Genomic DNA, 16824 nt, shown 5'->3' on the forward strand with positions numbered 1-16824 from the left:
TGGGTAAACAGATTTCTCTAGATGAGCATGTCAGGAAGGTCCTTTGAAGCCTCCCACAGGATGAGAGATGGAGAGATAAGGTGACAACCCTTCAGGAAACTAAGGACTTTACCAAGTTCAATATCGAGCAGTTGGCAGGTTCACTCATGACTCATGAGTTGCACCTTGGAGTCAACAATGAACCTATAAGGAACAAAGGGCTGACACTTAAGGCGGGGATTAAATGAATGAGGTTCCCTCAAGCAAGACCTAAGCTAGCTTAGCATCAACGAATCTTTGCTGCAAACAACACAAGATAGAATGGAACCATGCATTAAAGAACAATCCCTCGATCATGAGTGACAAGTAATCCATGGTGAAGCTTAATACGAGTATCTCCAATCCAATACACAAGAATATGGCAAAATAATAAATGCTTGCAAATAAACCACTGCACGTACGACTCAATTAGTCCATGCACATCCATTAAACCATATAAATTACAACAATACACTATACAATTATAAATTTATAATCTCTATCATACCAATTCTAGGTGAACGTATGGCATCGTGCATACTTAAGAGTATTGTCCTAATATTTGTGGACTTCAGTACTAAGTAAAAGTTCGGTCTATCATTGAAGATCAAAGGGAGTAAGTACGAGGAGAATAAATAATAAATGTAAAGTGTTAATTATTCAAACAAATATCAAACGCCTATCATACTTTCCTTTTGTCACACCAAGGTAGGTCTATCTAATTTAATCTGCTCGATGTGGTATCATACTGAATTATGCACATTTTGAGGTGTGAATTTCACTTATCCTTCTACCCATAGTTTCAAAAGGCCTAAATTTTAAAAGTTTAGAGTATATAAAAGATAGAAGATTAGATATTTCCTCATTTCTTAAGGAATCTTATAGTCGTAGCATAAAAAATTAAAAATGGTCATTAATTGGTCAATATAAATGTTGTTAACATTAGGAATTACAAATAATACCGTCAATGGTAGATTTTGAAAGATAGATATGATAAAATGGTTTTGCAATTATGCTTTGGCACCCACATTGGTCTAACATCATTGACAATCTCAATATGACAGTTTTAACAAAAAAGAAAATAAAACTCAAAGTTTGAAACTATATATCCCAAACTTCCGGATTCCTAAAGTAGGGATGATTAAGAGTCTCCTTGGCCAAAATCTTATGGTTAGGATTAATTGTGGGCAATTTATGAAAAAATAGCTTTTTTTATTTAAATTTAATATAAAATAATATATAATAGAATAATTTAAAACAAAAAGTATAAACCTTACATACCCTAAGCAGGTCATTTCCTTTCTATTCCAAGTTTGTCATAATAGTGAACTCTTGAAATTATTAGGATTTAAATTAAAATATACGAGTATATGATTATTCTTTTTACAAATAAAAAATAAATTAAATGGTGTTTTCAACATACACCCTTGACTTTTTTTTGTTTATTCACCATATACCCCTTAACTTTTTTTTAATTTATCACATACCCTCGAGTTTTCACAAAAATACATTATATACATTTGATGACTAATGATTGTTATGTTCGTCCGTCTTTAGGGTTAATTGTGACTTGAAACCACCCTAAATACATTCCTCTACCCCCAACACCACCCTAAATACATTCCCCTACCCCGAAACCAGGGATATTTTTTTCCCACCCCTTAAAATCACTCCCAAATTTCCTTTTCTCATCCTCAAAATCAATTTTACGGATATAATTATGGAGATTTAGAGTGGTTTTGGGGGTTGGAGTAAGGAGATGAGTGGTTGCGGGGATGGAGAAAAGAGATTTAAGGTGGTTTCGATGCATAATTAACTATATTCCACTCATCTTGTAGTCATTAGGAATATATGGTGAAATTTTATAACAACTCAGGGGTATATAGTAAATTTGATAAGTTTCAAGGGTATATGGTGAATAAACAAAAAAATCAGGGGTATATAGGGAAAAATCGTAAATAAACTTACTTACTGCCATTTTATAGACTTCTCATCATTGAGATTGTTGAGGATGTCAGAAACACCTATCTAACTCGATTTGAATGGTGTGCCCAACACCCTATAGAAATAATAACAATTAATTAGTTTCTAATAATTTTGAAAAAAAAAAACAAATGTAAAATAAATAATTTAAATAATGAATGTAATTTACCTAAATATGTTATTGAGAACAAAAGTCGACATCAAATGCCCTGACTGAGATTTGTTTGAAACAGTTCAGTAATCAAACAAACATGCATGGTTGCTATATGGATTTTTCCTTGGATCATTATAGCAAAAATACAGCTAATTGATATGACCACATGTCAATGCTTGTATCGTATTCTCGTGATCCAAGTAAAATATTCAAAGCACTAAACTCAGTAGTGGCAAAAAAATTACATACAACCTTAACATAAATCTTTATCAATACCATGCTTAAGTTGCAAATAACAAAATTCAAAAAAAATAATAATAATAAATATAAGGGCCACAAACATATATGAATATATCAATTACCGGGTTAGATCTCGTGCCATGCACTATTTTTTACGGAGTATCAATTAAAACTATATTTAAATATAAAAATAATTTGGTCCATAATCTATTTCTTATTTATCCCAAATCAAGCAACTTAAAATACTATTATTATATTTTATCTTTTCTGACTACATATTACATTTTTTTATTCAAACTTTTTTTTTCTATTTTTTATTTCATATTTCAAAATATTTCATTCACTAATTATGTTTTGGTAGGTGAAAGATTATTTTCATGATTTTTTTATTACAATATATAATAACTAGATGAAAGCCTGTGCGATGCACAGTTTTTTCATCGTTTTTAATTATTATTTTACTCGTATTTAATAATTTCAGACAAAATTACAAAAGTTTAATTTTAATTTTTTTTACTGTAATTCATAATGAATTTATTAAATATAAATAAATGGTAATATGATCATTTATCCGTTATATAACATATTTAATGTGAAAAAAAATAAATTTTTAATATTTTTAATAATTTAAATCCTAAATCATTATTCATTGTTTACCATTTTTTATTTCGATATAATCACCAAATTCGTTCACAGTCAACCTACTACATCTATAGATAAATGATGTATCGTTTCCTATCTTTTACTTTATTATTTTCATTTAAATAATTTAATTCGTGAATTATAATCTATGTGGCATTAAAATTTTAGATATAATTTTTTAATGCAAAAATAAAATGCAAATCTTTTTTCTTATTGGTCGAAATAAGTATATTTCTTATGTGGCGCGCCTAAGAGTGAAAGTTCGATTTTCGATTTGGTTTATACTCGAAATCGAAGCTGAACCACTTTAATTCGGTTTATGAATTTTAGAAACCACACCGCACCACTTCACCTTTGAAACCAAACCAAACCAAACCATAAAAATTTCGATTTCAAAAAACAAAAATACAAAAAAAAAAAAAAAAAAAAAACCCGAACCCAACCGATTTTTTTTGGGACTTATTAATTTGGGCCTTAATCTGCAATTTTTCTAGGCTTCCAAAATCCAAACCATATAAACCAATACTGCAGTAGCATAATAAGATTAAAACAAGTTCAACACTTCTAATTCAAGTTCAGAGTTGCAAGGGCAATCTGGAAAAAAAATTCACACTTTATCCAAAAAAAAAAACTTGTTCAACATTACAACAACTTTAACAATTGAAACAGCAGTAGGATAACAGCAACAGGCAACATCATCATACATTGGCAGCAGCTTCGGGCTTTCAACTCTTCAAAGCTTCAACGAATTCATACTATATAGAACATACATGTCACTAAGGCATTAATAATTTAAAGATTTACCATGCATAGCCATATATAGAGAAGTAAAAGAGCTTAAATACATATAATTGTAGGCGTCGCTCGAAGTGCGCCTACGTTAAAAGCATGTGGTGAATATGCTTGACACTCATAGGAAGTGGGAATTGACATATACGATTGGGGACAAGGAAAGTAGGGAGCCGCCAACAAGTTTTTAAGGAACTTGTAAACCGTTCACGGATCATAAAAGGCAACCACGATAAAGGGACAACGATAGGCAACAACGATTGACCCGTGATGGTTACACCCCATTCATAATCCATGAGATTACTAACTCCATATGGTTCGGAACCACGAAAGGAGGATCGGAGATGATGGTACGAAGTGAGTCATGGAGTCACATTCGCCCGTATTGGCCTCTACTCGATTCTTATAGTGAAAAGTGATTCCTGCGATCTCAAAGGCATATAAACAAAATATTCAATTCGCTCCAAACTATTATTAAGCTAAATTGGTTGAATATTAATGCAACATATAATTCTAAAATATTGTGATCACTTGATTACACAACAAGATTAAAAAGGAACCTAAACCGGTTGTCCAAATTATCTTATTAGGCGTGATTTTCAATTACATATTCCCTTTAAACATGCAATATGGTGATCATAATAACAATAGAATAAACATTAATATTGGAAGCAATTTAAAAATAATAGTGTTAGCCAAATCAAATAATAATAATAACAACCCTAATCATGATACTAGCAATATTAAAAATAAAATAAGAGTAATTAAATTAATTAATTACTCACATTCCGCGCGTTCCTTTAAATTGCTACATCATGAATAAATTGTTAGTAACTTCAATAAAAATATAAATCAAATGAAAATTAAATTAAAGTAGAGTTGATTTGGTCCAAATCCTCATTCAATTATACCTTTTACGCCTTGGTTTAAGTATAGAACTTTGGGTATTGTATGAACTCCTTGGAGTGCTTAAGGAAGGAATGAAAGAATAGGGAGGCTAGTGTTTAGGCTAAAGAGGGAGAAAAGAATTATTTGATGATCAAGCTTATTGATTGAAAAAGGGGTGATATGAATTCTATTTATAGAGGAAAAAGAAGGGTCGAAGAAAACAAGAAAAGATAAGAATTCGAATCGGATAAAACTCTTGCGATAGACAGCAGTTTTTGCGGTTTTTGTTTTTATCATATCTTTTGATCCAGAAATTAGAATAAGATGAATAAGATGCCGTTGGAAAGATATTGAAGTCTACTTTATAACCCAATTAAAATCAGATTAAAATATTTTGTAGAAGTAAAGATATGGCCGAAATAGTGATACGGTGTTAGTTTTGGATAGAGTTTGACATTTTATTCATATCTTTTCCGTTATAGCTCGGAATTGATATTATAATATATCATTGGAAAGATAATTTAAAGGGCTATCCAACCATATAAAACTTGGATAAAATTTATGAGGCACGAAAATAATATCTGTCTATCTTTGAAGTCTTTCAATTCGGATAGAAATAGGATTTTCAAAAAGAAAAGTTTTATTCAATTTCAAACTCTTTAGTCTTATCTTTTCAAAAAGGATAATTAAGATCTTTTAGAAACTTATAGAAGCTTCTAATTAATCCTAATTAGTTTAGGAATTGGATTAAATAATTTGGAACCTCTACATTATCATTGGGTCGTAGGTAAGGTGGACTTAGGTTCGGTTTGGGCTCAGTTTAATATTTTGGCCAATTAGTATTATGTGCACCATGGTGCACCTAGAATTAGGTGCACCTTGCCCAATTCACACCCAACACAAGAAGCCCAAACGAAAGAAGCCCATGAAGTGTGTTTTTTTTTTTTTTTTTTTTTTTTTTTAATAATAATAGTTCCTCCTCTCTCCAACTATCAAATCTATTTAAGTTCAAAAAAAAAATGTCATATCTATTTTTATTTCATTTTAAAAATTTTATCTCTCCTCTCATAAATTAAAAACCTTCCTCAATGAATTATTTTGTATTTTCTCTCTCCTCTCACCATTTTTCCCTCTCTAAAAACTGCAATCTACCATGACAAAAGACAAAAAAACACACGAAAACACCTTCAAAACAATAAATAATACTTAACTTTTTTTTTATTTTCCTATATTTATGTTAAATAAATTTGCTAATATAATTCAACAAATTGTAAAATTGAAACTATATTCTACTATATAATTATCTTTTTGACTTTTTTTAAATTAATTTTTTTTTATTTTTTTTTTGTTGAAAATCAAAATTATTTGCTCCTACCGATGAGGATAAAGATGTGTAAGTAATTTATTGTTTAAGTTCACAATTTGTTTTAAAATTGTACAATTAGTCAAATGTTCAACAACTAAACACCAAAAAAAAGAAGAAATTCGATGATGTATCTAAGAAAAAACCAGTTGTTAAAAACTTCTGAACCCCAATTACAAACCACTGAACACCCTACAAAGCCTCTAAACCCCTACAAAACTTTTGAACCCCAACCACAAACCACTGAACACCTTTCAAAAACTTCTGAACCCCTACAAAAATCTCTGAACCCAAATCATAAACTACTGAACACCCTACAAAAACCTCTCAACCCCCTCAAAAACTTTTGAAACACAACCACAAACCACTGAACACCCTACAAAAACCTCTGAACCCCCTACAAAAACTTTTGAACCCCAACCATAAAAAACTGAACACCCTTTAAAAACCTCTGAACCCCCTACAAAAACTTCTGAACCCCAATCACAAACCACTGAACACCCCCAAAAAACCTCGGAACCCCCAAAAATTTCTGAACTCCAACCACAAACCACTGAACACCATACAAAAATCTCTTAACTCCCTACAAAAGTTCTGAACACCAACCACAAACCACTGAACACCCTTTAAAAAGTTCTGATCTAAACCCTTACAAAACCTTTAAATTCCAATCATAAATCACTGAACATCCTTCAAAAACCTCTGAACCCCCTACAAAAACTTCTGAACCACAATAACAAACCACTGAACACCCTTCAAAAACCTCTAAACCCCCAAAAACTTCTGAACCCCAACCACAAACTACTAAACACCGTACAAAAATATCTGAACCCCCTACAAAACTTCTGAACACCAACCACAAACCACTGAACACCCTTTAAAACTTCTGAACCCTTTCAAAAACCTTTGAACCCCAATCATAAACCACTGAACACCCTATAAAAACCTAAACTTATGAACCCCAACCACAAACCACTGAACACCCTAGATGAACCTCTGAACCCCCTACAAAAACTTCTGAACCTCAACCACAAACCACTGAATACCCTTCAAAAACTTCTACACTTGAAGACACTGCTCAGAATGTCAAATGTTCAGATTTATAAATTATAAAGTAGAGAATGCCAAATTTTTTAATAAAATTAAAAATACATAGATTTAAAACAAAAATAAGTTCATCAATAATTTATCGCATGTTCAAAATTATAATAAAGATGTTCAAAATTCCAAAAATACATGTTATGTGTTTACAGAAAACGTATCATACGTTCACATTTTTAACTTAAAATGTTCAAAATACTAAAATATAATCAAATACAGAACTATTCATAACAAAATGCACAATTATCACTAAAAAATCAAAAGAATATAAAAGCTACATATTTCGAAACTCAAACCTAGCTATGGTGATTTAGATAATGAAATCTCATGAAAAATAATCTCACCATCGTCTTGACCACCTTCTAATTGACGACGACGCCATTTTTAGCTTCACTTCATTGTAAAACTCCATTAACAAAGCATCAAATCGAAGGTTGAAGAAAACAAAATTTGAATTTAATCTATTATAGTGAAGAAAATTCACTCTATGGTGATTAACAATATGAAATAATTCAATTAAAAGGATGATGAACGAATTTAAGAGAAAGAAAAATAAAATAGAGGAGAGAGAAAACAGAGGAGAGAGAAAATAAAAGAGAGAAAAATAAGAAATTAGGAAAGTAGAGGAGGAAAGAGAATAGAGATAATATTTTAATTGGTGGTTCACATAGAACTATATGCACCATGGTGCATCTTATAATTTGCCTATTTTGGCCATAACTTATTCGTTATAACTCGGATTTGGGCTTATAATATATCGTTGGAAAGCTCTTTTAAAGCAACATCCAAATATTCAATCTTTAGACCCAGATTATGGACCAAAATAAACAGAAATAAACGTTTTTATTTTGGGTTTAAAGGCACGAAAAGAGGAAAATGAGTTATGGTTTGGGGAAATGGGCTAGGAATTGGGTTGGTTTATGAAATGGAAATATGGATTTAAGCACTCCAAGATTAAATACTCAACCCGACCAATAATGGCGGTGAAAGGTTGTTCATCATCGGGTTTGGTTTTAGGGAGACATTTTTAGGTGTTTACAATAATACAACAAACTTAAAATTCGAAACAACATATAAACACCTCAGAACAACATATAATACAACAAATTTAAAATTCAGAACAACATATAATCTAACTTAAAGTTCCAAACTTAAAATACAGAATAACCCAACCAAAACAATTAAATTAAAGTATTAAAGTATGATGTATAATCTAAAAAAACAAGTGGCTAATTAACAAAGGCAATGCGATTTGAGATTATTTCGAACCTAACAACAGACATAGCAACCAACATGAATAGAGAAAAATAAGAAAACAAAATTAACCAATGGACTTAATTCGAACATTTGGGAATAGATCTATTATCTTTGAGTGTGTATGAGAGAGTGAAAGAGAAAGGGACATGAAAAAGAGAAAATTAGGGTTTAGGTATATATATGAAAGGGAAATGGACTAGGATATTTGAGTTTTGCATAATTCGGTTTAGATTTTTGGTGTTCGATTTTTTGAGGCCTCAAACTTAATCAAAACCGAATTATTTCTGTTTTGGATTTGAAATTGATCCAAATCAAAAACCGAAAAAAACTGAACCGAATTGTTAGTTCGATTTGGTTTAGTTTGGTTTTTGGTTTTAAACTGTATTACTTTCACCCCCTAGGCACGCCGAATGGTCCCAAAAAATACCTACTTTATTTATATATATTAGATTATATACATTAAATATTAATTACTCATTGTTAGATATCTAAGTTGGTAAATATATTGGTTTACTATTTTTTTCCTATATTTTGGAAGAAATTATTTTGCGTATATTATCTACTAAGGACACATTAGAAAATGACACGTGTCATTGCTGGTGTGTCTTTTAGTATATAGTTATTGATGATGATTGATTCCATATATTTTCACGTAATTTGTTAATTTATAAATTATATTTATAAATAAAATAAATTATCCTCAATTTATGAACAACTATCTCATAGATATTTGGTCATTGAGCATGTATGATATGTTGTAATAGCACCGATTCATATGTGAGATCATAATAATAGTACTAAGTAGAATTTGAATGATTATAATTCTAAACTATAGAATGAACTAAATAATATGAAATAGCCCAAAATTTCTCTATAAACAGATCTTATGTTATTCAAATTTTTTTTATGTTATTTTATGAAAGAGTTATTATTTAATTTATTTGAAGGTTGTAAGGGACACCCACGGAATTGAGCTGGCCGGGTGTCACTCAACTCCCCAATTTTCGAAAGAATTGGAAAGCTTTCGGTTTAGAAATAAAATATGATGAACTTTAAAAAATGTGTAATTATGTAAAATTTATGAAAGTAAATAACTATATACTTATGTATAAATGTTTGATTTGTATAGGAGGAGTTAAATGTTTCATCAGAATTAGAAAAAGAAGGGAGGGACCTAATAAAGGTAATGTTTAATTATTCAATCAATCAATCAAAGCCTTAATCCCATAAGTGGGGTTGGCTAACATGAACCAAAGCTGATTATTCCGTGTAGTCATTGACATAAATCTTTCTCCTTTATCTCTTTCGGTCCAATGCTTCATCCTCATGCAAATCCATATACCTCATATCCTTCCTAACTCCTTCCAACTAAGTCATTTTCGGTCTCCCTCTCCCTCATTTAAGCCCTCCATGGTCCCACTCTTCCACTCTTCGGACCGGTGCACCCTCGGGTCTCCGTATTAAATGCCTAAACCAACACAAATGGTTTTCTATTAGTTTATCTCTGCTTGCCACACCTACTTTCTTGAGAATAACCTCATTTATAATTCTATCTCTTAGAGTGTTACTTCACATCCATCTTAACATGCGCATTTTGGTAAACTCCATATTTCTAATGTACTCATTCTTAGAAGCCCAACATTCTATACAATAGAGCAACACTAGATGGTCTTATGGCATCCCTATAGAATTTTCCCTTCAACTGTAAAGGAATGCTTCGGTCACATAAAACTCCTGTGGCCGCTCTCCATTTAAGCCACCTCAACTTAATCCTATGAGCCACGTCTTGATTAGTGTCACCATTCTTCTGGATGATCAACCCAAGATACTTAAAATAATCACTCGTGGTTAAATTCTTTCCATCCAAACTCACTACTTCATTGTCTGTCCCCCTATGAGTACCAAATCAACAAACCAAATATTCAGTCTTACTCCGACTTAGCTTAAACCCCTAGATTCCAACCTTTGCCTCCATTGCTCCAACTTGGCATTAACCCCATCCTTAGTTTCATCCACCAATACGATATCATCCGCGAACAACATACACCATGGAACCTCATCTTGAATTGGTCTAGTTACTTCATCTAGAACTGTTGTAAAAAGAAAAGGGCTTAATGCAGACCCTTAATGCAATCCGATTGTAATAAGAAAAATCTGTTGTCAACCCTCCACATGTCCTCACATTTGTTGACACATCCCGATACATATCCTTCACCAGGACACATACCTTCGTGAAATACCTTTCTTCAACATTGCCCACCAAAGTATCTCTCTTGGCACCTTGTCATATGCCTTCTCTAAATCAATAAACACCATATGAAAATCCTTCTTCTTTACCCAATAAAACTCCATCATTTGTCTTATCAAATGGACTACTTCTATAGTAGATCTCCCAGGCATAAAACCAAATTGGTTATCCGAAATGCTTGTGCATGCCCTCAACCTATGTTCAATCACTCTTTCTCACAACTTCATAGTGTAGCTCATAAGCTTGATCCCTTGATAGTTAGAACAATCTTGAGCATCTCCTTTGTTTTTATAGACTAGGACCAAGGTACTCTTCCTCCAATCTTGCGGGATCCTTGTGGCCCTCCTTATCTTGTTGAAAAGATCTGTTAACCAATCAATACTTATCTTACCCAAACACCTCTATACCTCTATCGGTACACCATTAGGGCCTACTGCCTTCTTAGGATTCATCTTCTTAGTGAAATCTCCACATCTACTATCCCAATCCTCCGCACATACTCCATGTTGATTTCTTCATCCCTCACAGAGCTAAGGTATCTCCTATCACAACTCTATTACTTCCATTAATCGAAGCACCCACTCCACCTGTCCTTGATGTCCTCCTCTTATACTAGGACCATTTGGTTCTTATCTTTGACACACTCCATCATACCAATATCCTTCCTTATCTCCTGTCTTCTCTTTGCCATTTTATAAATGATCTTTTCTCCCTCCATGGAGTCAAACTTTTCATAAACCTTCTGATAAGCCTTTTCTTATGTTTGGCGAACATCTGCCTTTGCCTTACTCTTAGCCTCCTTATACGCTGCAAAGGTTTTGTCATTCCTACATTTTCTCAATGATAGCTTAACATTCCCTTTTTTGCTTAATTACTGATTTCACCTCTTTATTCCACCACGAAGTATCTCTCTGTATCGAAGCTCTTCCCCTTGATTCTCCTAAGACCTCTTTGGCCTCTTTCAAGAAACAGTTCTTCATTCATAACCAAGTCATATTTGGATCCACCTCTCCATTCCAATCCGCATCCTTAATTACGTTTTCAATAAAAACCTTAGCATTTGCATTCTTTAGAGTCCACCATCTTGTCCTTGACTCCTTTTGTCTTCACCTTCTATTTCAAACGAATAGTCATAAATAACCAAAAGTCGGTATTGGGTGACTACACTCTCTCTTGGGATGACCTTGCATTTTAAGCAATTTTGTCTATCCGTGCTTCTTGTGAGCAGGAAGTCTATTTGTGTTGCATTTGCTCCACTCCGGAAAGCTATCAAGTGCGAATCATGCTTCTTAAACCAAGTATTAGCCAAAATTAAAATGCCTACTTTATTTATATACATTAAATATTAATTACTCATTGTTAGATATCTAAGTTGGTAAATATATTGATTTACTATTTTTTTCCTATATTTTGGAAGAAATTATTTTGCGTATATTATCTACTAAGGACACATTAGAAAATGACACGTGTCATTGCTGATGTGTCTTTTAGTATATAGTTATTGATGATGACTAATTCCATATATTTTCACGTAATTTGTTAATTTATAAATTATATTTATAAATAAAATAAATTATCCTCAATTTATGAAAAACTATCTCATAGATATTTGGTCATTGAGCATGATGATCTGTTTATATTTTGTTTGTAATAGCACCGATTCATATGTGAGATCATAATAATAGTACTAAGTAGAATTTGAATGATTATAATTCTAAAATATAGAATGAACTAAATAATATGAAATAGCCCAAAATTTCTCTATAAACAGATCTTATGTTATTCAAATTTTTTTATGTTATTCAAATTTTTTTTATGTTATTTTATGAAAGAGTTATTATTTAATTTATTTGAAGGTTGTAAGGGACACCCACGGAATTGAGCTGGCCGGATGTCACTCAACTCCCCAATTTTCAAAAGAATTGGAAAGCTTTCGGTTTAGAAGTAAAATATGATGAACTTTAAAAAATGTGTAATTATGTAAAATTTATGAAAGTAAGTAACTATATACTTATGTATGAATGTTTGATTTGTATAGGAGGAGTTAAATGTTTCATCAGAATTAGAAGAAGAAGGGAGGGACCTAATAAAGGTAATGTTTTATTATTCAATCAAACAATCAAAGCCTTAATCCTATAATTGGGGTTGGCTAACATGAACCAAAGCTGATTATTCTGTGTAGTCATTGACATAAATCTTTCTCCTCTATCTCTTTCGGTCCAATGCTTCATCCTCATGCAAATCCATATACCTCATATCCTTCCTAACTCCTTCCAACTAAGTCATTTTCGGTCTCCCTCTCCCTCATTTAAGCCCTCCATGGTCCCACTCTTCCACTCTTCGGACCGGTGCACCCTCGGGTCTCCGTCTTAAATGCCCAAACCAACACAAATGGTTTTCTATTAGTTTATCTCTGCTTGCCACACCTACTTTCTTGAGAATAACTTCATTTATGATTCTATCTCTTAGAGTGTTCCTTCACATCCATCTTAACATGCGCATTTTGGTAAACTCTATATTTCTAATGTACTCATTCTTAGAAGCCCAACAATCTATACAATAGAGCAACACTAGATGGTCTTATGGCAACCCTATAGAATTTTCCCTTCAACTGTAAAGGAATGCTTCGGTCACATAAAACTCCTATGGCCGCTCTCCATTTAAGCCACCTCAACTTAATCCTATGAGCCACGTCTTGATCAGTGTCACCATTTTTCTGGATGATCAACCCAAGATACTTTGACTGAGTTTGGAGAAACGCAAGTTTCGAAAACGAAAGTCAAAGTATCGATAGGGACGTAGAATGATTCAGAACGTTCGGCGATCCTAAATAATTCTTGTAACGCCGATACCTGCAAAACTAGCGTTAGTTAAAACAGATAAGAGAGTTAAGAAACGCGTATCTTGCACCGTCGAGCACACGTCTCTAGAGGTAACCGATTTGTTATGACGATCTTCCGCAAGCTAGAGAATACCGCCTGAAGACTGCTACGCCTGTAACTGCCTCCAATTTCCGCTGTGATATGTCTTCGAAATGATCACTGCTTGTTGATCCTTAATGCTGTTATGCCAATACGTCGGCGCTTTGCTGCTTGTGAACCAGTATGTCGGTGCTTTTGCTGTGATGACAATCCTCTTTTATTTGGGAATAGTTGCCAACACAACTCTTGTATGATGTATGACAATCCGATTTAGGGAAAAATGTCAATGCTTCGTAACAATCCATCCTTGGAAATGTTGCCACGATGAAGCGACAATCCGTATCTCGGAAAATTTGCCAAAATCCAATTTTTGGGAAAAGTTGCCAATGCTTCGTAACAATCTGTCATAAGAGCTTTGCTACGATCGACAAACCACATATTGGAATATAACTCTTGAAAGCAATCCACCTTGGAAATTTGCCAATGCTATGTGACAATCCTTTTGGGAAAATATTGCCACTATTGACAATTCGCGTCTTGGAACATTTGCAAAAAAGAGTCGACCGACAATCCACTTCGGGAAAATTTTTCACTTACTGAAATGAATGACAATCCACGTTGAGGAACCTTTGCCGAAATTTATGATGAATAGAGACCTACAACAATCCTTTGGGAAATTTTTCCATAGAGAACTAGGTGTATGGCAATCCAATCTCGGAAAACTTGCCAGCGATGACAATCCGAACTTTGAAAAAATTGCTAAACAGAGAAGGAGCACGACAATCCACGCTTGGAAACTTTGCCAGAGATGACAATCCAATCTTGGAAAAAATTGCCGTTGAAGAAGATGCACGACAATCCATATTTGGAAATATTGTCAGTTGGGGATGACAATCCAATTTTTGGAAAAATTGTCGTTTAAAAAGAATGCGCGACAATCCATATTTGGAAATACTGTCATTTAAGAAGAATGCGCGACAATCCGTACTTGGAAATATCATCGTTTAAGTGCTTGCTTTTAAACCGATGCGTTGGTGCTTGTAATGAGCTAGTGCTTAGGCGCTTAAGCTAAGTGAGACGATTTTTTTTTGTCAGGTTAATCACTTACTACGATTGTAATCGAGCCGACTACTAATCATGTCAATTTGCTTATAGGGGCTAACTGGCGTACCAAGGAACCCGAAATTGTTGTATGAAGTCGAAAATAACCGTTCTGAGAGGCTTCGAGCTCTGTCGCTGCTGAAATATCACTGGCGCCAAGAATTGGCTCTGTCGCCAGACGCTGAGATCTAGCGCCAGGCGCTGAAATCTGTTGCTAAACGCCAAATGTTGTTGTCTGGCGCTGGAGTCGGGTCTTCCCTATTCTGCTCTTGCTGCCGCTGTTGCTCGATTTCGCTTCGAACTTTGTACTTGGTCGTTTCCTTTCAACCAAATCCGCTCAAATCTTTTGTAAATTAAAGCTCTTCATCTCTAATTTACTGATCTATGTAATTTTGCTCAAACTCCTCTCATCTTGGAAGAATCTCATGTATCATATTCGCGGTTTTTTTTCGAAAAAATCCGGGAATGTTCTTGCTTGCTAGGATGCACCTGCATTTAATCTTTGACTATAGGACTTTGCTTATCTTTATTTAGGGTTGACCTAAGACTTAGTGTTGCTTGACTCATTGACTTTTCGTGACTCAAGGTATGAACTTGACTCGCTGTAATTGACTCGAGGTTGACTCGACTCGAAGTGAAATGACACGTGTGACTCATGACCCGTGTGTGCATTGTATTTTGATTGTGCGACTCGAAAATGCAAAAAAAAAATGCAAAAATTTTCCGTCATTTTTGTGGAGGGTACCGACTTTCTCTCGAAAAAGAAAGACACGAAAAAGAATCGAAGTGAAGTTTTTGAAGGTGCACGTTGAATGAGCTTAGTCAAATGTTGTTTCTCACAGTACAAGGATTGTAACATCTTAGACTATCCTAGTTGACTCGATAACGAAAGTATTTAGGTAACTTAGGCGCGGAGGCTAAGCACTTCATACTTCGATGCAATGATGATTATGATTGATGAGTGATTTTGATATGACAATACATGCTTCAACGTTGTGTTAAGATTTCATGACAAAGGGTTCCTAAGGGAAGTATATTTGGTCATATATCTGTGATGTGTGTGATAGTGACACTAAGGTTAGGCCGCAAGGGCTAAGTGTGTGGAAAATATATTGAAAAGAGTCAAATAATGGTGACTCTTAGGCTAGGTAGGCTAATGATGTAAGGACCAAGCCCCCAAGTCTAACTCTAAATGAATAGGGATGAGCACAGGGGATCCCTTGATATGATCATGGTGTGAGTGTGTGAATGTGAATATGAATGCATTTTTATTACGGCCGCACCTCGATGCGAGGTTGCCTACGTATCCGTTAGGAATCAGGTCAAACGTAGCTCTAGCCGAACCTCGCACAAGTGTGTGTATACCTCAAAAAGGTCTTTTTAAGGGTTGTAACGTGGTTAGGCTAAAGGCTTGAAGAAGAAGGGGATAAAGGCTCAAGACCCTAGATAAGCCCACAAGGTGTGCAACCTCGTTTTTGAAATCTTTATATTTTTATGCTTGAGTTTCTACTCTTTTTTAGCTCTTTTTTTTGTTGCTTTTTTAATTTCTACTCTCTTCTTTTTTTTTTTGCTTTTGCATTTTATATTTTTATAAGTGTGGGCAATCCCGATCATGCGGTCTATCACTCACTTGGCATTCATGTTTCTCAGGCACGATACCGAGCACTTGATAAGAGACGCAATCTGAAACGTGTTCATATCGAAGACATTTTCATATCAAAGACATTGGAACACTTGCTCTTTTGTACACTTTTATTATTTATTTATTTTTTTTTTATTTTTTTTTATCTTTTGAAGTCACTCAAGCTTTTTATGAATTGAAAATTGCATAAGTTGCACACAATCCCATCCCAAGGTTAGGTAGATGTAGGTTGAAAAATGAAGGGTCTATCGTTAGACGAGGCTCAAAGTGGTTTATGAAGAAAGGATTGCATATTTGAAGGATTAAGGGTAATATGAGGTGGCTACAAGGGGTGCCTCAAATCATTGGTATACCTTGTGCTTAATTCGACATGGATTTTATTATTTTTTTTTAATGTAATGAAATGATCATATGCAAAAAAATAAATGCTCAATTTATTAAAAGGGGAAAAAAAAAAGAATCTACAAAATTAATCTA

The sequence above is a fragment of the Chenopodium album genome, chromosome 9, assembly GCF_948465745.1.
Source record: "Chenopodium album chromosome 9, dcCheAlbu1.1, whole genome shotgun sequence".
NCBI lineage: Eukaryota > Viridiplantae > Streptophyta > Magnoliopsida > Caryophyllales > Amaranthaceae > Chenopodium > Chenopodium album.